Consider the following 12,472-nt stretch of genomic DNA (forward strand, 5'->3'; position numbering starts at 1 on the left):
GAGATTTGTGGGAAGGTCTTCCCTCTCCGTACCTGGCTGATTTAACTCTGTGCGCCTGCTGGACATTCAGAAAAAGAGATGAAAGTCTCAAAATTGCAAAATATCCTATTCTGGAGTTGATAAGGGATGCATAGAAAGCAAGTTCTCCTTTTGGGAAAAATAAAATAAGGAACCATCTTTTAGAAAAATGAATGTGCTTTTATAGCTTTTAGTGTACAAAATACTGACATTATGCTTTCAATAGTGTCTCATTAATTCAGATGCATGAAATTATAATTTTGCAGTTCAGTGTGCTAGAAGAAGGACACATAAGGAGACTGCTAAATTGGAAGAGGGAACACATAGGTCAGAAGGAGAGAAAACTGCCTAACCAGGAAAAGAATCACCACATTGGGAAAGGGGGACATTTTCTTCCTTTCCATTGTTTGCATTGATCTACAAGGCATGGAGATTTGTGGTTCTGTAAAAAGTCTGCTTGCATTCATGCAAGCTTAACAAATACCATTCAGGAGACATATATACAGAGATAAATTACAGCGGATCACCTAAAATATGTCAAATATATCATTTGAAGAAAAAGTCAAATTTTCAAACAAGCAATTTTTGAAACTGTTCACACACTACAAAGGACTATAAAGAAGCAAAAACTGGTATTTTTACTGAAAGTATTTTATTTTCTTGTACTAAGATAAAAGTTCACATCAACTCATCTGACAGAATTCAGAGATCAACAACTGGATTAACTCAAATATCTGTAGGCCCACTGGAATAACTCTAACAGGATAGCAATATATATATATATATATATATATATATATATATATATATATATATATATATATGAAGGCTCAGTATAAATATGAAGGCGTTAGGCTGTATTATAGGCCTCTGCACTAGTCATACTATGTGAAAGTAGGTAAAAGACACAGATGGGCAGCAAAATGCCCAAAAAGACTTGGAGGACATGTATAATCTCTTCCTTTAAAATGGCATAGCCATAATTTATGCATATGCTTTATGTTAAAGATGAAGGAATTTTGCCATTACTAGTTCATTGTCATTTTGATTTGACTAGTACTCAGTTAATTTTAGGTGTTTCTAAATGGAATGGGCCTGAACTAATTGGGTGAGTCCTTCAAGATTATCTGGCCTTTTCTCAATTTGGATTAATCTTGAATCACAGGAGAAATATCCCCCTACTTTGAAGGAAGACCTAGGTAAGATATGAGGGATAAATGGAGGTTATCATCTGTGAGTAACAACTCAGATATGAGAGTAGCAAATGACCAAGAATAAGCAAGTCAAATATAATGTCTGTCTCTCCACTCTAAAGGGATTAAATTCTCCCAATAATACAGCAAACTTTGTGAAAGCCCAGGTTAAGAAAATAATCTTCCCTGACATGGTTATGATTCTTACTTTTGGCAACGTGATACAATGTACAATCACCAAGTATGTTAGTTTATGGCAGTCTGACACAAACTAGAGTTACTAGGAAGGGGGAATATCCATTGAGCAAATGTCTCCATCAGATTGGCACATGGGCATGGCAGCACAGGCCTGTAACCTTAGCCCTTGCTGGTATAAGCAACAGGTTCCTTGTGGCTCACTGGTTTATCAATCTTAGCATGTAGTGAACTCCATATTCAATGTGGGACCATGTCTTATAAAATAAATTGGAGAACGTGAAAGGAAGAGCCCTCTTCTGGACCTCTTGCCTCTACACGCATATGTACCCATGTGTATGCATGGATTTGAGTATATATACATTAACTCCCCTACAAACAAAGAAAATCCAACATGGGAAAGTATTTTAGTTAATGAATGAGTGTGACTTTATTCTGTTTTATATCTTCTACAGAAAAAAATTAGGCCAAAAATACCATCAATGTAGGTGTCACCCTGTCATTTCTTCCAAAGGCCAATTCCTTAGGAATTAATCACCTTTGAATCAATGATCCAAGGATATCTTGTGTGATGCTCTCTTTTTAGGTTATTTAACAAAATCTAATTTAGTGGCAATGAAGCCTTTTGCTAAGTACAAGAAACACTCTTCTTCTGCCAGAGAAGTTACAAATGGTGCCATTATCAAGATCTATGGTAGGTGAACCAGTCAAATAGTGAGTATACTGCAGACCAAGAAGGCATTTCCGAAATGAATGGTGGCCTTTAAATCCCTTGATGTCCAGCATAGCATTACTTGAACAAAAAAAAAATGATATTGTGTGTGGCTAATTCACTGTGTTGTTCCTGGCCATAGAAATAATGGACAGGAAGTTTAATATGAATTACTCAGAAGCTCAAAATGCAGGATACTTTTATAATGTTTTTTACAAATGAGAACTTCATAAACAAATACTTTTACATTATTTTCACATATTTATCTTTCCCCTTCAACTCCTCATGTCCCCTTTCGTTCTCACATTGATGCCCTCTGCTTTTTTTAGTATTGATGCACACACACACACACACACACACACACACACACACACACACACAGTGCACAACATACAACATACCGGCCCCATTTAGTGTTGCTCATAAACAAGTGTTTAGAGACAACAAGGTCATTGATTCTAGAAAAGAGCCCACTACTGCTATTTTCCTAAACCAACATAATTGTTAGATATTTTTAATTATAATTATCATTATACTTTAGCTTAGTGTAAGTCTAACCCATCCCCCAAAGACACTTCATTTTGCACTAGACGAAACTGAGCACAGATATTCGTAACTATTCAAAATGCAGAAAATCCATGACCTATGTTTCCCAGTTCAAACTGATACATGTGCAACACAGTCTCTACACCTAAAGCTGAGGGAACACTGAGGATGAGGGGTGGAACTATTGTCAGAGCCAGAGAACAAGGAAGCATGCTGAGCGATCATGTCTTCTAGATATGATGGTGAAGCTGTCCCCATATCTCAATATTACGGTTTCCCTAAACAAGGCCAGCATAGTGTCCGTCAATTTACATATCAATGCTGCTAGGGGAATTTTCACAGACTGCTTTTAACTGACATAATATCAGCATTAACTCTCATGAAAATATACACAGGAAAGACAGAAAGACAAATGCTATAGTTTTAAAAAAATTTTGAATATGTGCTATATTTGATTAAGCTTACTTCAAATATGAGAAACTTGGCATTCATATATACCCAGTTAGCAATCTAATGTTGTAATTTAGTATCTAAGGAAAAAAATTTTAGGATGTTTACTGTGAACAAAACTGGATGAACTTCATATAAAAATTTAAAAAATAGAATTTAATAACCTTGGTGAAATTACAGTTTACGGAATGAGCAAATATGTCAGAAATTTAAGTAAAAAAATAAAACAAAAAGGTATATAACCCTGAGAACCACAGAGATAGATTTTTTTAAAGAGTAATATAGAAGCTTTCCAGTTTACTTTGGGTAAGGTAGCATTTGAGCTTTATTAAATATGGATAATGATTTTTGAGGTGTCATAAATAGTTGGGGCACTGTTAGGTTTAGCGGACAGAAGAAGCAAGGGTAAGTTGAATTTTCCTTTATGTAAAGTCTTAGTAACTTCTCAATGATCTGTACATCAGTGTTCTGAAGAAAATTTAATTCCAGTTTGAAAGGTTTCTAAGAAGTGTGTTTGATTAATATGTGACGTAGGATATGTTACCGAAGCAGGCATGGTTAGAATGGGAAACTTACACTACAAGACAGGGGTTCCATTTTCTCTGGGTAAGGGATTTGAGATTGGTTAATGTGAGACATATGAACCATGACAGAGTCAGGCTACCTTGGACCATGCTATGTGGAATGATGTGTCCCTATCCTTTCTGTTTATCTATCTATCTATCTATCTATCTATCTATCTATCTATCTATCTATCTATCTGTCTGTCTGTCTGTCTGTCTGTCTGTCTGTCTGTCTGTCTGTCTGTCTGTCCGTCCGTCCGTCTGTCTGTCTGTCTGTCATCTATCTATTTTTTTTATTTTTACACTCCAGATTTTATCCCCTTCACAGTCCACCTTCCTTCTGTTCCATATTCCATACCTCCTCCTCTTCCACCATGTCTCCAAGAGGATGTCCCCACAACACCCACCACACCCACCACACCCACCACACTAAATCTCTAAACTCCCTGGGGCTTCAAGCCTCTTGAGGGATTTAACCCAGATCCAGGAGTCCTCTACTGCATATGTGTTGGCCTCATCTCACATGGTGTATGCTGCTTGGTTGGTGATCCAGTGTCTGAAAGATCTCCGAGATCCAGGTTAGTTGAGACTGCTGGTCCTCCTACACTGTTGCTCTCCTTCTCAGCTTCCTCCGGCCTTTCCCTAACTCAACCAGAGGGGGCAGCAGTTTCTGTGCACTGGTTGGGTGCACACATCTGCATCTACCTTTTACAGCTGTTAATTGTGTCTTTTGAAGGGCAATCATGATAGGTCCCTTTTTGTGAGCACCCCATAGCCTCAGTAACGGTGTCAGGTCTTGAGGCCTCCTGTTGAACTGAATTCCACTATGGACCTGTTGCTGGACCTTCTTTTCCTCAGACTCTTCTTCATTTCCAGCCCTGAATTTCTTTCAGACAGGAAGAATTATGGGTCAGAGTTTTGACTGATGACCTGTGTTTCTCTTGTATGTGGGCACAACAAGTTTCCTCTCCCCACTGTAAGGCATTTCATCTAGGGTCCCTCATTTGAGTCCTGAGAGTCTCTCACCTCCCAGGTCTCTGGTCCATTCTGAAGGGTCCTCACAACCTCCTTCCTCCTGAGGTCGCCTGTTTCCATTCTTTCTGCTAGCCCTCAACTTTTGTTTTCTTTTTTCTTTTCTTTTCCTTTCCTTTCCTTTCCTTTCCTTTCCTTTCCTTTCCTTTCCTTCCCTTTCCTTTCCTTTCCTTCCCTTTCCTTTCTTTTCTTTAAGGATTTGACTTTTCTGACAGCTATAGAATGTGTAAAATAAAGAAATATTATGCTAAACACACTATGTGTTATGAAGAGGAAGTGATACTTCAAGAGAAGACATTGGAGTTTTATGCTGCTTCACCTTAGTGTCATGGATTAAAGATTATTATATGAGTATGGTGTGAAAATTACAAGATTATCATTGCTACCGTTTTACTTGGATATCTCATGTATACATCTATATATCTCCAAAACCATGATAATTTAAATGAAATCACAAATTATGAGTTAGTTTTCATGTATTTGAAAGTAAAATATTTCATAGGTAGTATTAGAATGGAGATTATAACCAATATATCAAAAAGTTTGCATTTCTCCAATCTCTAAAAAATGGGGTATTTTACTATTATATATAAAGAAACTAATCCATGATTGAAGCACAATCCAATAGAGGTTCAAGGAATTCCAGATCCTACAGACATAAAAATAATCTCCATGAAGAGGTAAAAGATACTTGGTTGACATCGATTATATGTGAAGAGTAGTGTGTTCTTGAGACATTTGCATCTGCCCTTGTATGTATTTATTTAGCTCAATGCAAGGAAAACTTCGATGCATCTTTGCAAAGAGACCTCAAAGGACATTCATTAGGAAAGTTCATCAGGCGTGTAATACAAAGTTGTTAATATTTGTAATTTTACATTTAATCCTTGTCTATCTTTCTCTTTTCTTTTATTTTTTTATTCAAATGTTATCCCCTTTCCTTGTTTCACCTTTGGAAACCCTCTATCCCATCCTCCTTCCCCCTGCTTCTATGAGGGTGCTCCCCCACCGACCCACCCACCCACCCACACCCTCTTGCTTTGCCTCACTGGCATTCCCCTACACTGGGGCATTGAGCCTTTACAGGACCAAGGAAGGGCTTCTCCTCCCATTGATGCCTGACAAGGCCATCCTCTGCTACTAGAGCCATGGGTCACTCCATGTGTACACTTTGGTTGGTGGTTTAGTCCCTGGGGAACACTGGGATATTTGGTTGGTTGATATTGTTGCTCTTCCTATGGGGTTGCAAACCCCTTCAGCTCCTTCAGTCCTTTTTCTAACTCCGCCATTAGGGACCCAGTCCAGTGGTTGACTGTTAGCATCCACTTCTGCATTTTTTTTTCAGGCTCTGCCAGAGCCTCTCAAGAGACAGGTATATCAGGCTCCTGTCAAGATGCACTTCTTGGCACCCACAATAGTGTCTGGGTTTTGTTACTGTATGTAGGGTGAATCCCCAGCTGGGGCAGACTGTGTATGGTCTTTCCTTTAGTCTCTGCTCCACAATTTGTCTCAGTATTTCCTCCTGTGAATATTTTGTTCCCCATTTTAAGAAGGCTTGAAGCATCCACACTTTGGTCTTCCTTCTTCTTGAACTTCATGTGGTCTGTGAATTGTATGCTAGATGTTCTGAGCTTTTCGGTTAATATCCACTTATTAGTGAGTGCATACCATGTGTGTTCTTTTGTAACTGGCTTACCTCACTCAGGATCATATTTTTTAGTTTCATTAATTTGCCTAAGAATTTCATGAAATCATTGTTTTTAATAGCTGAGTAGTACTCCATTGTGTAAATGTACTTTGTCATTGAATATATTTAATACCACCTTTCTTTTTTTATACCTTTTTAAAATTTTTAATCATGAATGTGTGTTTGAGAGGACATGCATACCATGACATGTGTGTTTATGTCAAACAACCACTTCTAAGACTGTGTTCTCTCTATCCATCATCCCAAGCAACCTGGGACAGAACTCAGGTCATCATGCTTGGGCAGCAACCCCCTTGCTGACAGAGTCATCTTGATGACACGTTTTTTTATAGCTCCCTTTTACTACCTAATACTTCAATCCTCCTATTGTTTTACTTCATTGAACCTCAAAATACATTTACTGTCTTCTCTCTATGCATTTCTATTTGTATTAAAAACTTATTTTTAAAGGTAAAACAAAAAGCAAACAAAAGATTTATATTAACCATGGATGAAAGTCATGATAAATACATTTAATAAGTCTCTCAACTGCTTTCATTTTTATAAAGAGAATATTATTGGATATAAGTTTGAGTAACCTGGCTCTCCCCCAAATATGGGTCATGCATGACTTAATTGTAATCTCACTTTCAGTATTACAGAAATCTGAGGTCAGGCTAGTATTTATCCCTTTCTAGGTCTTCATTTTTTTAACCAGACCTGAATAATACATTAATCTGTATACTTGAGTCATCTAGGCTTTCCTGCAGTGCATAGGGTATGTTATCTAACAAAAGAAAGCAGTGCTTCTTTGAAAATACACTTTGTTTTGTTTTGATTTGTTTTTCTTGCTATCTAAAAATCTACTTTTTCTGGCTGGGGTTTGAAGTTCAGTAATTTAAATATAGGAAGCTGTGAAGTAGAAACTTCCAAATCATTGTTTGCTGGTATGTACACACAATGCATTCTCACTATACACATTCAATTTCTAATCTCATAACAAGTTTTTTTGTTTGCATTTTATTTAAGAATGATACTTCTGTTCTATATTCTGCTCATAGAACACCGCTAGAGACAAAGTTCTTTGAATGAAAAATCAAAACAAAAAATCTAATTTTCTTGGGGCTCTAGAGCCTAGACACTATAAACTCCAGCCCAGCTTAGCTGGATTCTGGTGAGTGTGCCAGTCTGTTTCTCCCTTTGTCGTTACTTGATAAAAGAAAAAACATTGAAGTCCTTTAGTTTCTTATGTGATAAAACCATTGAGTCAATTGCCATAGGCCCAACTCAAATTATAACCAAAACTGAACTCAATGAGAGTCCTGTTGTCAAACACTAGAACATAATGTGTTAAGGTTTTAAGATATGAATTTTGAGATAATATGAACATCCAAACAGTACTAATTAAATTAAGATACATATCTGTATACATATGATAAATGTAATCTTCCTATAACAAGTGCACTGTTTTCTTTCATTAATGCATGTCAACTGTGGTTACAATTTCCCCATATGACCTTTAAGATCTTGGAGATTTTCCTTTGTTTATTCATAAATGAGTACCATAAGATTGTCTTTCATGAGATTTATTTTTGACTAATTATATTGCTACTTTATAATAATTTCTACATTATTTTTTCAAAGTCTAGTTATTTTGAGCTCAAGATATTCCATCAGCAGTGTTCTTCTGAATTCTCACTGTTCCTTATCCTAGAAAAATTTTCACACAAATATTTTATATATTCAAATTATCAATAAATTATTATCAGTGTTTAACTCTGAGATCTTATCTTCAGGACATACTACTGAACCTATTGATGTGTTTTGAGTCAGACTAAACTTATAATATTATGAATCTCTTTAGATTTTTATCTGAAATTAAGTGCCTGAATTAGTATACACTACATGCTGTGAAATACCTTCCATAATTCATCTTTTTGGTTGGTTTAATTCTTTCATTGTCTGTGTAGATGCGCATGTATGGTCATGTGCATGTATGTATGTGTGTGTGTGTGAGTGTGTGTGTGTGTGTGTGTGTGTGTGCGCGCGCACGCGCGCGCATGAACGCACAGTTCTATCATTCACAGAACTAAGTTGGAAACCATAGGACAAACTCAGATAAAGGTGGTAGGGAGTCTAAGGTAGGTCTTAGCCTTCCAACTTATTTGAGTTTCTTCTTGATTGTTTTGCTAATGCACAAGCCTCCATTTTGTTCACAATATTTCAAGGATTTTTTTTTACCACCACTTCTCTCTACAGTAATAATAGAACAGCATATCTATAGATCCCACTTGGCTTACCATGACTTCTAAGGATTTAAACTCAGGGGATCATTTTTGATGGTACCTCTAGGCCACAGCTATCTCCCTTTTAGAAGAACAACTCATTGGGATACCTGTCTAGATAATCTGTTGGATATAAATATGTGCCTTGCACCCTTAAATTTTTTGATATAATACTTTCACTTTGTTAGGTGGGTGATGGTGAAATGAAGAGCATTTTAAATATTTGATTTTTCTTTACTTAATACTGAACTAATAGAGTAGCTAGTTGTAAGTTTTTTCACCCATGCACACGTGCTTAAATAACATAAAAATACCATCTGCTTGGAGAACTTGGTGGAAAAGTCAAAGGCTTTTCAATCCATCTATATATGTTCAATAGGATTAAGGGAAGGACAATAAATAGCCAACAATATATATTTGTTTATGATGAATGTTAAGGTATTGTGTTTCTGAACATGATCTAATAATCATGAGTAATAAATGATTGGTTATGTGAAAATATATAAGAACCAAACTCATTCTATACATAAAATGAGAAAGTATATTTTAATAATTCATCTCATTTTGTATGAATATTATATTGAGGATATGGGCTTATCTATTATAAGAAATGTCATTTATGACCTATGTAAATTGACATCCAATTAACTCATAGCTATCTTATTAAATGCCAATTATATGTATTAGCATTCCTCACAATTTCATATATCAATATGAATTTAACTGTGCCTTTATTGCTAATGTAATTTTATTGAATTAGATTGCTCTGTGATTTATCTTGTGCATAATTATTAAGCCTTATTCTCTGATCTTCAAAAATAAATAAATGAAAGTGAAAGCTTTATAAACTCACACCCCCAAAGCATCACTGGATTTGTGGATGTGTCCAAAGCTTTGTGTTCAAGCAAGATCCTGTTTACAGAGGCTTTCTTGTATCCAGATTCTGAATTAAATTTTATGAAACTTAGAAATCCTATGAAATGTGAGACCCATACCATTTGGTCTTTCCTACCTTTCCCTTGCTATTATGAATTGAGTGATTTATATTAAGTTATAGAAAGTGTTTCTCTGATAGTAGAGACACAGGAAAAGAGCCTCAAGCACTTTATATCCACTGGTAAAAATATTTTAAATTTTCATTGACAACTTTCTACTATCTAGCACAGAACAAGCACTTACCAAATTTGCAATGATCAAAGATAATGGGCTCTCCACTCGCAGAATTTAGTGATCATGTACTTTTTGGAACCTATGTCTATACTTTTATTTTTCTTTTGTATAACATTTATAGCAAATTAACCATTTCATTGTTAAAATATGGTTGACAGTTCGAGAGTTGGTTAAGTACTAGGCATGGAAAGTCTATAAGTAAAATTAGACACTTGTTTGTTACTTTAAGACAAGAGTGTCGTTATCATAATGTCAGGGTTGTAGTTCACAGAAATGTGCTGTGTTTCATAGAAATAGAAAATATGTTGGGTAAATCATTGGTGTGGTTTGTAGAAAGACAGCTTAACAGTTTGGGATGGCCAACAATCTCTTCAACGCTTAGCAGCTTGCACAGTCACTTCTGACATTATGAGAGACAGTCCACAGTAAGGAGGCTTCCATGTCAGTTTTTAGATCAATTCTTTGAAGTGCTGTGCTCAATATAGATGGTGGCTTTCAGCAATAGGATTTTACTTTAAAATTATGGAAGGCAATAGGAGCTACAACCATATCCCATATTGTTTTAGGAATCTTTCCTATTCCCTTAAGCAGCAACTTTGAAAATGTTGTTGTTATTATTTTTTTTGGACAGCTGAGGATTTATTGGCATAAACACAATTATATAAAACCTAAGTTATGAAAAACACAGTCGTGATGTACCCTCCCGTCCCCCAAGCCCAGCCCCAGAGCCCCCTTTTGTAGGAGGGCCAGCATGGCACCTCCTTAGTGCATCCGGTAGTCAGTGGAACAAGAAAGCTCATACAACTGACCCTTGAAGTCCAGGTCGATTGTAAAGTCCAAATCATGCTTGTATTTGGCATTGGACCTCATTCCAATAGTGCCAAAAATCTCCTCGCTGGTCTTCACTGTTAGGTAGTCCTCCATGTGGAACACAGTGTTCTTCCAATGTGTGTACGGGAACTCAGGACTGGTAGAGAAACCAGTCCTCTTGTGGCATCGGGTGAACTCGGTGTTGAAGTAGGCCACCAGTGCATGTATGCAGTCGTTCTTCTTCACTTGCAGGCCAAAGGGGGAGATAAAGATCAGGTCTCCACCTTGACTGTGTAGATGTCCATCTCTTTTATGAGGCAGGCATTGGTGACCAGATGTTTTGTGTCCACCCTATCCACCAGGGGCGCCTTAATGGCCACATCTTTAATGCAGGACATATCAAAGCAATATACATACTCCCACCAGTGAATCTTGTAGTCTTTATACTGTTGGTCCTCAGTGACTGTCATATACAGGGTGGCCTGGACCGGGAAGATGAGGCCATCAGCCATTTGTCACAAGAGTGCAGCACAGTGCTGAGCATGGACTCATAGAAGAGGCAATAACCCATCCACTCGCTGTTGATGATGCCCACCTTCTCCAAGGGCAGCTCTACCTCCACCTTGCCCTTGATGATGGTCACCACATGGTCTAACGTGTTGGCTTTGACAATCTTCACAGCATAATCAGAGATACTGGAGCACAACATCCCAGTGACCTTGCGGGCCCCTGCCTTGGCAGCCGAAATGCAGAGGATGCCAGTGCCTGAGCCCACATCCAGAACCTCCTTGTCTTTGAAGAGTTGCCAATTGTGAAATATGGGAGTTGCAGTATGTGAGGGTTCGTACCTCATTCTTTAGCATCTCCTCATGGATGCCAAAGTGGGTATAGGAGTCAAAGTAGTAGTCTTTGGATGTCATGCCCTTAGTATTGGGCTTCTCACTATTTCTGCTTGGCCACAGGAAACCTCCATGATGCAGTTCGCAGTCTTAGCTGTGGCCATCTTCACCCGAGTCCTACGGCCTCTGAGACCCTCCTCTCTCCTCTCTCTTTTCTTTTTCTTCTTCTTTTCCTTCTTCTTTTCTTCTTCTTCTTCTTCTTTTTTTTAAAGATTTACTTTATTTATTATATATAAGTACACTGTAGCTGTCTTCAGACACACCAGAAGAGCGCACTGAATCTCCTTACAGATGGTTGTGAGCCACCATGTGGTTGCTGGGAATTGAACTCATGACCTCTGGAAGAGCAGTCAGGTGCTCTTAACCGCTGAGCCATCTCTCCAGCCCCTTCTTCTTCTTCTTCTTCTTCTTCTTCTTCTTCTTCTTCTTCTTCTTCTTCTTCTTCTTCTTCTTCTTCTTCTTCTTCTTCTTCTTCTTCTTCTTCTTCTTCTTCTTCTCCTCCTCCCCTCCTCCTCCTCTTCCTCCTCCTCTTCTTCTTTTAAGTTGTTTTTGTTTTTTTCTGGGAGGACTATTGCACAATTTGGCATAATTCTAGTAAGTTTCTTTGTGTGTGTGTGTGTGTGTGTGTGTGGTGTTTCTATATACAGAATAATAGATGTAGCTATTATATATTCATTTTGAAGTACTTTAGGTAAATTTACAAAATATTTTTATTGTGGTTTCAAACATCTTCACTGTTAGATTTTTTCTCTTAGTCTGTTTCATTTTGCTCCCACCTCTCCCCTTAGATTCCCGTATTTCTCCTACATTAGTCATTTTCCTGGAATAATACAATTTTTAATTTTATTCTAAACACATATGCTTATATCTACAGATAAGTCTCCTTATCACTGATCAGACAATCTCTATTCA

The 12,472-nt window shown here is 37.3% G+C and overlaps 1 pseudogene; it reads right to left on the minus strand.

Moving 5' to 3' along the window:
- Positions 1-10,613: 10,613 nt before the first annotated feature.
- Prmt1-ps2 (protein arginine methyltransferase 1, pseudogene 2) lies at positions 10,614-11,664 on the minus strand (annotated as a pseudogene).
- Between the last annotated feature and the right edge of the window lie 808 nt (positions 11,665-12,472).

This window comes from Rattus norvegicus, chromosome 6 (assembly GCF_021556685.1).
Source record: "Rattus norvegicus strain SHRSP/BbbUtx chromosome 6, alternate assembly SHRSP_T2T, whole genome shotgun sequence".
Taxonomy (NCBI): Eukaryota; Metazoa; Chordata; class Mammalia; order Rodentia; family Muridae; genus Rattus; species Rattus norvegicus.